This window comes from Dermacentor andersoni, chromosome 1, assembly GCF_023375885.2.
Source record: "Dermacentor andersoni chromosome 1, qqDerAnde1_hic_scaffold, whole genome shotgun sequence".
In the NCBI taxonomy this organism is placed as follows: Eukaryota; Metazoa; Arthropoda; class Arachnida; order Ixodida; family Ixodidae; genus Dermacentor; species Dermacentor andersoni.
Genome location: NC_092814.1, coordinates 49,329,166 through 49,339,094, shown reverse-complemented (window position 1 = coordinate 49,339,094; position 9,929 = coordinate 49,329,166). Strand labels below are relative to the sequence as shown.

At 49.9% G+C, this 9,929-nt stretch overlaps 1 protein-coding gene across 1 annotated transcript in view; it reads left to right on the top strand.

Moving 5' to 3' along the window:
* The first annotated feature begins 5,980 nt into the window (after positions 1–5,980).
* Positions 5,981–9,929, top strand: part of LOC126545544 (uncharacterized) — a 93,012-nt gene continuing 89,063 nt past the window's right edge. The window contains exon 1 of the mRNA XM_050193462.3: positions 5,981–6,242. The gene's annotated coding sequence lies outside the window, so the exon portion shown is untranslated. The remainder of the gene's footprint in view (positions 6,243–9,929) is intronic.

Here is a 9,929-nt window from a genome sequence, read left to right as displayed (position 1 = left end):
AATAAAAGTTCGAAAATTGTGGAGCGACGTCAGCTTAGCAGTACAACGTGATTCTGCTCAAGGACGAAATATAGATACAGCTAGGCAAATTTCAATTTTATTACGCGCCAGCTTAGGCGCACCCGCTGTCGCAATCTTCTTGGTTGTCATTCCTGTTATACCTGTCCCAATCAAGTTCAAGGTACTGTATTGTAACGTTGTAATGACGGTGAAGAACCAGGCGATTTAGAAACTTTGTGGGTCACAAGCTTAACGCTTTATTGGGCGAACTTGCACCCAGAAAAACAAGTAACGCTCAAAGTACAACGATAAGGGCAAGCACAGTCGTCGGTCGTCAAATTCTGAAACGGGTCAAGCGCGTCGGCTACTTATACACGATTCATCGTGCATTCGTGCGTAATCGCTGGTGCTTGCGTGCGCTCTGAATGTACTACACCACTATTCGTGTCGCGCATGCAATCTGACTGATGGCAAGATTATTTCGCTTTAGAATCGGCGACAACATTCGAGAAAGTTCCGATACACGAAGGCGCGTCTTCCGCCAAGCGATAACTCGTAACAGTTGTTAGTCGGTGATAAATGGTCACCGGAGAAAGATAAAATACGAGTGCCAATGTGCCGATGTTTACGGCAACAGAAGTAGCAGCTCAACTCGCTGTCGCTAATTTCGTCCTGTATGCACAACCCCAAAAATGGGCTGTGTTTGGAACTCCACGTCATCCCTTTAGTGTTCGCAGTCAGTAGTGGGACTCGTCAAAAATTGGCATCCGAGATAGACTCACTACTGAGCCCCCTGCGCTCGACACCACCGTCCAGATGTTTGCGGGTCGCTGCGACGTCGTTGGTATAAAAAGACCTCGCTGACGACGCTTCCCGGTCAGCGCATCGAGGAACCGGCACAGGTTCAATACCTTAAGAACGGAGGCTGCGAGGCAGACTTGTGTGCGTAACGGATTACATGTAAATACTTTATTGAATTACATTTTTCGGTACTTTTGTAATTGCTCGATTACTGTTTCCTACTCAGTAACGCTCACTGGAATTAAATTACTTTTTTTAAGTAACCAATTGCATGTAACCAGTTATACTTTTCTGACGAGACAAGCTGTAATAGGCGATTTTAGCGCCTGAATTTCGTGAGAACTACAGAACGGTCCCGGTCGTGCCACGCAGCAGTCCCGCACATGCACACGTTAAGACTCAGTATTTGTTTCCACGTCTTCACTTCACTTCACTTTATTTCCTTAAAGACCCCACAAGGGGGTGTTACATAAGGGTTGTACAGAGATGCTACTAATGCCACAGGTTTTTAACAAGACAGGTGTATGGATACACTTTGAATAAAACGTGATGGGCAGGTGGTTGAAACAATGTCGTGGGGTCGGGAGGTCGCGCGCGCCACCGCGTCACAACTTTCATGGTCACTGTTCGCTCTTTCCGTAATCATTCGACAGCTCGCGATTTGTATTTGCTAATTTCCCCGTCCGGTGTTCGCACTTCGCACCCCCCTCCTTCTCTCTAGCGTGCACATCGGGCGAGTTTTCGGTGTTGCTGCTGGCGTTCTCACAAGAAAACAAGGGAATTTGGCTGACGGAAAAAATGCGAAAAGCAATTGTTAGAGATGATAACGTGTAAAGGGCTGCAGAGGACGCACTGGAAGAGGGAAGACAGCTCGTTTTATGTGCTGTATTATTTGTGCAATGTTAATAAATGTTGAGAGTAAACTAGCGTAAACGTAATCGATTGCGTTTTAGTAAATGCTCAGTTGCTTTCGCGAGGCAGTAATTGGTTCACTCCTATCAATTACATTTTTGAGTGAAATATGATTGTAAATGTAATCAATTAATTTTTTTGTTTCTGTAACGTGTACAAATCTGCTGCGAGGGGTCTTGGATGACACACTTCATATGCGACTCGTGCAGATGTGAGACGAGAGTCAAGCAACTGTTGTGTTTTTGGCCTTGTTACGTTCCCCAGCGCTACTTCTTTCTAACTGTGTTAAACTGGCTGGACTAAAGAAATATCCGCCGACCTGCGGACCTCGAAATTCAGGAGATTTACCAACGGAAGAAAAGGGGAAGGGGGTTGACAACAGAAGAAAAAAAAATCTATTGATTTTTTTTTTTTTCTGGGCCATAGGAACGTGAGAAACAGCTCTGAATGGCGGCCAGTACAGTTATTCTACGTCGCGACGCTCGCTCTATGACTGGAGACGGCGCGTACGCGCGTGCGTAATTAGGGAACACGTACTGCGACCCATGACATGTGACTCCCTTCCGCTTTTAATATGCTTCACGGAAATATTTTCACCGAAGCCATCCGCCGTGGTGGCGTTGTGGCTTTGGAGTTTCGCTGCTATGCCCGAGGCGGTGGGATCGAATCCCGGCCACGGCGACCGTGCATTGGGTGCATGTTAAAGAACCCCAGGTGGGGAAAATAAATCCGGGGTCCCCCACTACGGCGTGTCTCATTATCATATTGCGGTTCCGACATGCGACACCCCCAATTAAATGAAAAAGAAAACTGTGCATGCTTCACCGCAAAACTGTACTTTATTGCGGCGAAGCTGACTTAACAAAACCGGTCATTATGCAACACGTATTAGGCACTTGCTCACGCGCCCTCCTCAATACATTTCTTGATCTGAAGCGAACTGACTTAGGCCCACACTGCCTACACACCGATGTCTTGGGTATGCATCTGATTTCGGCTAGATGCGGCTGTGCTACATGACACGGTTTTTTTTTTTCTTTCTTCCTTGTGCGCCGGGGTTGGGGTACTTTCTTGAGATAGGTATTTATGACCGTGTCCGTACATTCAGGAGGATTGATCGAAATCCAGGAGTCTCCCGAACAAATCGGGAGAGTTGGCAAGTATGTTTAAAAGGCTATTTCATGGGACGATTCTTGCACCGTGGCCTCATACGCTGCAGACTACGAAAGCAACGTCGATATTGATGATGTAACTGGTCTCGGTAACCCTTCAGGCGTTATGCATCACTCGCTCGTTTAAGCACAGCTACAGGTTTCTCCTTTCTTTTTATCCACCTGGCCTCCTTTTACTGGTGTAGGGTAGCAAACTGGATGCACGTCTGGTTAAACTTCTTTCGGCAAAAACAAAAAAAAAAGCTTGTGTACTTTGATATAGGTGCACGTGAAAGAGCACCAGGCGTTCAGAATTAATTCCGAGTCCCCTACTATAGCGTACCAATACCTCCTAATCAGATGGTGGCTTTGGCCCGTAAAACCCCAAAATTTAATTAATCTCACTGGCGTTGCCTTCGTCCTCTCTCTTCGTAGTTTCTTTTAAGGGTGTAATGGCCATCACGTTGAAATTTGACGTGAATGCGACGCTGCTGCTTTTGACACGTTCGTATTCGGAGCTAGAAACGAACAGGTCTGATGCATTAATCTTTATGTCCAGACTAGCAAAGTGGACCTGAAGCGAAATTCCCAAGCAAAACAAAGCGTTAGGACTGTAGCTGTTTAACGCTCGCGTACTATATCATCATCATTACCACCACCACCACCACCACCACCACCACCACCACCACCACCACCACCACCACCACCACCATCATCATCATCATCATCATCATCATCATCATCATCATCATTATCATCATCATCATCATATTTGTATGTCCATTGCAGGACGAATTACTCCCTGCGATGTCCAATTACCCCTGTTTGCGCTAGCTGATTCCAACCTTGGGCCTGCAAATTTCCTAATTTCATCACCTCACCTAGTTTTCTTCCGCCTTCAACTGCGCTTCCCTTCCCTTGGCACCCACTCTGTAACTCTAATGGTCCACCGGTTATCTACCCTACGCATTACATGGCCAGTCGACTTCCATTTTTTTCTCCTTGATATCAAATAGAATATCGGCTATTGCCGTTCGCTTTCTGATCCACACCGTTCTTTTCCGATCTTTGCGCGTAATCGTGAGCTTATTTCACGGTCGGAAAAACTTTCGTTTAGCCCGTATTGAGCAGCAGAAAGCTGTATCGGGAGTTGTTCATGTTGCTCTGTAATTTTCTCATTGACGCTTTTCATCTAACTATAATAATTCAGAAGTTGATTAACTAATTAAGACTAATTATACAATTAGGCGGAATGCAAAGATAAAAGAATGGTCCGAGTATCTCCAAGCGACGGCAAACATTACCTTGGTTCTGTCCAGCTACGTGACATTTTAATAATTTTTACATCTTTGTGCATGAAAGCTGGGAAACCCTGTATACTGAGGGCAGCTTGGGAGGCAGATTTATGAACCTTGTGACTGTGGCACGGGATGTGGGTAAACGGAGCGTCCTGGTGCGTTGGACCGAGCTTCGGCCCGCGGTTTCGCCAGTAACATCGCCACTAATCCCGTCGCTTTTCACGTGAACCCCAGTTGACCGCCACTGTTCCTCTCTCTCCCAGTGCCCTTGGATCTTTTTACAGCCTTCTTCCTAGACGTCGACGGGCTCACGCTCTCCTCGGGCCCCCTTCGCTGCGGCGTCTTTCCGTGCACCGAACTCCCCCAACCACTCCGATTCGTGCGACGTCTGCCCCACGCACCCGTTTGTGAACACGTCATAACGTGTCCGTGGCGTGCGCCTCCTCCGCACTCCTCTTCGATAGCAGATTGCATTTGTTTACATGCCGAGAAGAAGCAGCGAAAGCGCAGGCGTGTTCATTGAAAAAAAAAAAAAAATGAGAGTGAGCGCATGCATTTGTTTTGCGTTGCATTAAATAAGGGCCATGAGGGAACAAGGGGCGCTTTATGTTTCTAGTTGACCGCACCACGCATCAAGTCGCTTCTTTGAATATACAGCGCTTTGCGAGTTCCTGCAATGAAAAGTAATAGGGAAGACTGGATAATACAACGAACAGACAATAAATTAAGAGCGCTGAGATCTCCGCTGCCAGAGAAAACACGAAGATATTCATCGTTCACACGCCCGCTAGAATCTTGACTCGTGCCAAGCTATCCGACTCATGAAGAAAGAAAAAGGACAGTTTCTCATTATTCGCAGGAAGCCAGAAAAGTGAGCCGGTCACAATGGCCAATTTAATGAGATTTGTTGAACAAAAGCGAATCTTTCTTTTTCAATAGCAATTACGGCGCCCGCGGCACCAGGGTACACGCCGTGCGCTGGGTCTTCAAACGTTGCCCGCGATCCTGCACGTGGATGTATTACGGGATGGCGAGTACACGGCGGTGCAGCTGTGTACATACGAAGAGAGGAAGAGGACGAAGGAGATATCGCGACAGCGGTCGGTATCTCTAGCCTAGAATAGGCACGAATGTTCTATGGATTCGTTTATTTTCTTCCTGAAGATAGCTTGGTAGACCTTTTCAGTGCAGTGCTTAATCAAGGCGGTGCTTTATCAGGGAGGTTGCGACGCTAAGCACTCGTGCAACCGACGGCAAAAGAGACCCACCTCTGACATACTGTTTGCACTTGCTTCTGACAGCTGACCAGGCGGTTAACGTTTTTTTTTTTCTCGTTGTTTATATGGTCATTCGAGTTCCCTAATAGAACATCAAACGACAGCTATGTTGAGACGTAAGTGCTGCTGAAAACGAGGTGCAGGTCTAATTTTTGTTGTCGCGTGAACGACTAGTCACAGCTCCACGCCGCCTGGCCTCAGGGCAATATGTTTGTTGTGGCATCACTTGCTTCCTCTTTCGCATCGCTTCCATGGTCGTCTTGCGGCGCCATCATTGTCTCGTGCGAACGATGCAGGATCGCACTATGCGGGCGGCAGTACCATAGAAAGGGAGGAAGTCAACACAAGCAGAGCAAGGTGTGTGCGTGCGTCGCTCCTGCATAGAGCACCGGCGCAAGCTGACGGATCATGCAGCTGGCGCACGCACACCCCTGCCGAAGCCGCAGGCGAGCCAGCCCCCGCGTGCAGAGCGTTCCACCCCCGCACGTAGCGAGTGGACTCTCCCAGAGGGGGCGCCTCTCTCCTCGCCGACGGGCGAGCAGACAAGAGCGGAGGGCGAGGACGAGAGAGAGAGAGAACAGCCGGCGTTTTCGGTAGGGCGCACCGCCGCGCACCAGCGGGCGCCGGGCCAGTCGCGAAAGTTGCTTTGCGACGTCGTGGTCGTCAGTCGTGTGCGAACCATGGACGTTGTTGTGCCTGACCCTTCGACCACACTACACGGACAGCAGCCCGGGTTGGTCAAGCAGCGGATTGCGTAGCCTGGACGACGTAGCACCGGTGACGGCCCGCCGCTGTCGAGAGAGGCAAGTTTTTGTTTCAAGATACGCGCGTCTGGTGGGCTGTTTGTTTGCCGGAGGAGTGTGTGGGGTCAGCGGGGGTCGAGCTCGCTGCGGCTGCGCTCCTTGGCGAAGTTGCACCAGCCGCGGCAGGGCTGTCCCGCGACATGTCAAGCGCATGGGCTCTCGAAATGCGAGCCTGTCTGTCCGAGTCAGCCTTTAGAATAGCAGCCCACAACCGGCGTGGTCGCAGACGAGGCTCAGCTGCTCGGCGCAACCCTGTCGGGAAAGAGAAGCGGAGAAAAGTTTGCGTACTTTAGCGCTCGCTTGGAGCGCGGCATTTGATTTTGCGTCAGCCCCAACAAGTGCGTGCGGTGGGCGAAACCGAGTCGCTGTCGCTGTATGCTGCTGGACGTGGGCGCCCGGTTCAAAGGCCGCAGAAAACCTTGCAGGAGGTGCGTTTCATAAAAGTGAAGCGCGTTTTCAGTGACCCATATGCAGGGCCCATTATTTATGTAGATTGGCGTCCCACGCAAAGCGGTATTCGCGATTGATTGTGTCTGCCGTCGTTTCCTTCCTGAATCGTTTCGGGGTGGCTCAATTTTTCCTTTCGCTGCTGCACCTCATTGTGATCGCAAACACTCGCTTTGCGCCTGCCCCTTTCCTAGCGACATCGTGCGAACTACCGAGACGGCCGTCATTGTGCTGGGGGCAATCTTCTCACCAGTCGGACTGGGTTCCAGCAAACGCACACACGTACCGTAACCGCGATTCGTGCCGGCGGGCCCGCGCGTGCGTGTCGCCTTTGTCAAAAACCTGCGATATCACATTCGCACGCATGCGGCGGCCGAGGCGACCACTGTCTGTCGCCTTTGCAATTTCTCCGCGGTGATGCAATTCGTTTTGACCGCTTTCCCTGGCGCGCTTGTTTTCTTCCGATGGAGAAAAGGAAGGGGAGGGGGCACTCGGTGGTTGGACTGGGCATCGGAAAGATAGCTGACCTCGATCTTTCCCGGTGCCTGTCGTCGCGAGCTGCTGCTCCGGCGCGGCATGCGCGACCGTCCGGGCCGTGCTGGACGTAGGGGCTTGCCTGTTGGAGACCTCCAAAAGACCCCCTGGGGAGTGAGTCAAAAGATGAGTCAGGCTGGTGCGAATACTTCTACGTGTGCTCGCCGGCGGCTTCCGGAGCGCACTCGGCAGCCACCGAGATGAAGTGATGATACGTCGCCACAAAGGCGCCGTGACGCGACCTCCGTGCTATCTCTTCTCTCTATTTTATTCAGTTGCCGCTTTGACTTTTGATGGAAGTAGCCGACGCGATTATCTTGAAGGATGCATCATTCCAAAAGATTCGAGGAGGTGCGACGTCCTTTTGCACCGCGCGATACATCAGGGCGCCTTGGTCGGATGCCTCGGAGAAAGAACAAACACTTCCGCGCTGCGTCGTTAGGTGGAAATCGTTTTCCTACCGGCTCTCCGCTTTTATTTTTCTCTTCACTGCTGCACGCAGCGATTGTATTCTGCAGCCCTGATGCCATTGTTACCATTGCTTTCCGCACTGGGATGCGCAACCTCGTTTCCGACCTGAGCCGGTCAAGTAAGAAGCGCAGGATTTGTTTCTTTCGTACGTGTTTGCATTACTTGATCTGAATTTGGTGAGCCACAATTTCTCACTGTTGCCTGTGCAGTGGTGCCATTTTTTCCATTCTTGAACGCAGCATCGCCATAAACGATAACAGACACAGGGGTCTCGTCTCTGTTCATAATATACAGGCCATATCCAGGCTGCACACTTAGCAGACGACCCGTTGTATACGAATACCGCAGTGGGCATCAATCCACGATTTCGCTTTCGTCAACACCTGCACTCACATTATTTGCTAGTTACCACTGCCGTGAGAATGTGGCCTCCAAGAATTGCTATCACTCGTTTTCTAAGAGGCTTGACTTTAGAGAGAGGCAGGAGTGATAGGAGAAAGGCAAGAAGGTCAACCAGGTTGTGCCCGTTTGGCTTCCCTGCACTGCGGAAAGGAGTGAGAGAGAGAAATTCGCAGTATGCACAAACACACACACACATGTGCGAGCGTCCATCGTTAAGTCTGTCACAGGCGGTCGTATAAGTTGGTGCCCCGCAAGAAGCGCAGCAGAGCTTTTGTGGCCTTGTATACATCGCATACGCATGAGGCCACGGTCCCATGGTATTCTATTCAGTAAAGGGCCTGTCATCTTTGGATTGCGCTTCTATGTTCGGCGTCAGACTGCTCCACCCTGATTGCTCTGTCCTGATTGCCGATTTTCTTTACTCCATTCCCACCCTGTGATATAGCTGCAAGTGTGTGTACCTAACTGCAAGCGAAGTCCCCCGCGTACAGAAAACCGTGCTCGTGTTCCGCGAATGCACAGTGCTTGGGAGCGCAAAGCCGCCAATATCCGCAATTTACAACTGCCGCAGTATTAAATAATCGAGGGACACGTCACTGACGGGATGCACTTCGCGTTTGTTCACGCCTGCGATCACCGCTGTGACGCCATTTTTCTACATGAACTCCTTAATTCGCCAAGTGAGTGCGTAGCTTTTATTATAGTTACTATTCTTTAAACTTCTGAGCTATTCGGGCACCTCACTCCACCGTCTGTTGCGACGTGACCTATTCCCCCCGCCGACCCCTATGTTCACAAACTGGGCTACTACCAGCTGATGAGAAGGAGCTTAATCGTTTTTTTCCTCCTATAAGAGGGAAACTGCCGTTTTGTTCATACAACGCAGGACTGCAGAAGATATATAGCGCCAACTTTTCCACACAAACCACCTTATGCAGGGTGGTCAAACTATGCTAAGCACGAGAAAACATCTGTTCACGGCATCGACGTCGTGCTAGTGGGTTTTAAGGAAGAAATAGCTAAGGTACGTAAATGCACAACCGTTTATATAACGTTATGAATCTGCATTCCAGCGAAAACATTCCTACTGCGCATGCGCAAAGCCGCCCCTGCGGTTTCAGCGCGTGACCAATGGTGCGTGTAGTGAGTGGCCTGTAGCGTAACTTTCTAATACTTTGTAACAAAATGCCAGAATTCCGGAATTAGGATGCAGTGTGAACAGAAAGTTCTGTAGAGAGAGATAGCGGGGCTGCAGTTTAATGAAAGAGGCTTGCCTGGCGCCTAGCTTGCTACTTCAGCTGAATGCGATGACTTGCGAAATGGCATATATGCTTTATATGCTTTACGAAAAATGATGCATCGGCGAAAAGTCATGCTCGTGCGGAAGGTAACTGCTTTGGGAAACCAACCGATTCGGCAGCGTACGTTCCTTCACTCGGTAGACCCTTGAGTTCGAAACTTCCCCGGTGGCAAGAAACGCGTCTTCGCCTCAACGCTGCATATAAAAACATTTATTTGTGCTGACTTGGACAGTCTACCAATCCCTACTGCGACAATTGTGGTGCTATAGAAAAAGTAGAGCGTAGTCTGTCAGAATGCCCATCCTGTGGAAATGAAAGAACATTTTATGAAAACCAAATGGACAAAATGAGTCGGGCACCACTGACGCTGAGAAGCACATCAGGAGAGGTATTCTGTAAGAGTCCAACTAGTGGACACGTCCATTTCGTTTCCTGTTGAAGTTCTGATTGGCTGGGCTGCGCGTCCGCGGCAGCGAGGCGCCACAGCCGATAAGCGCTTCAGCAGCAGACGAAATGGACATGCCCACTAGGT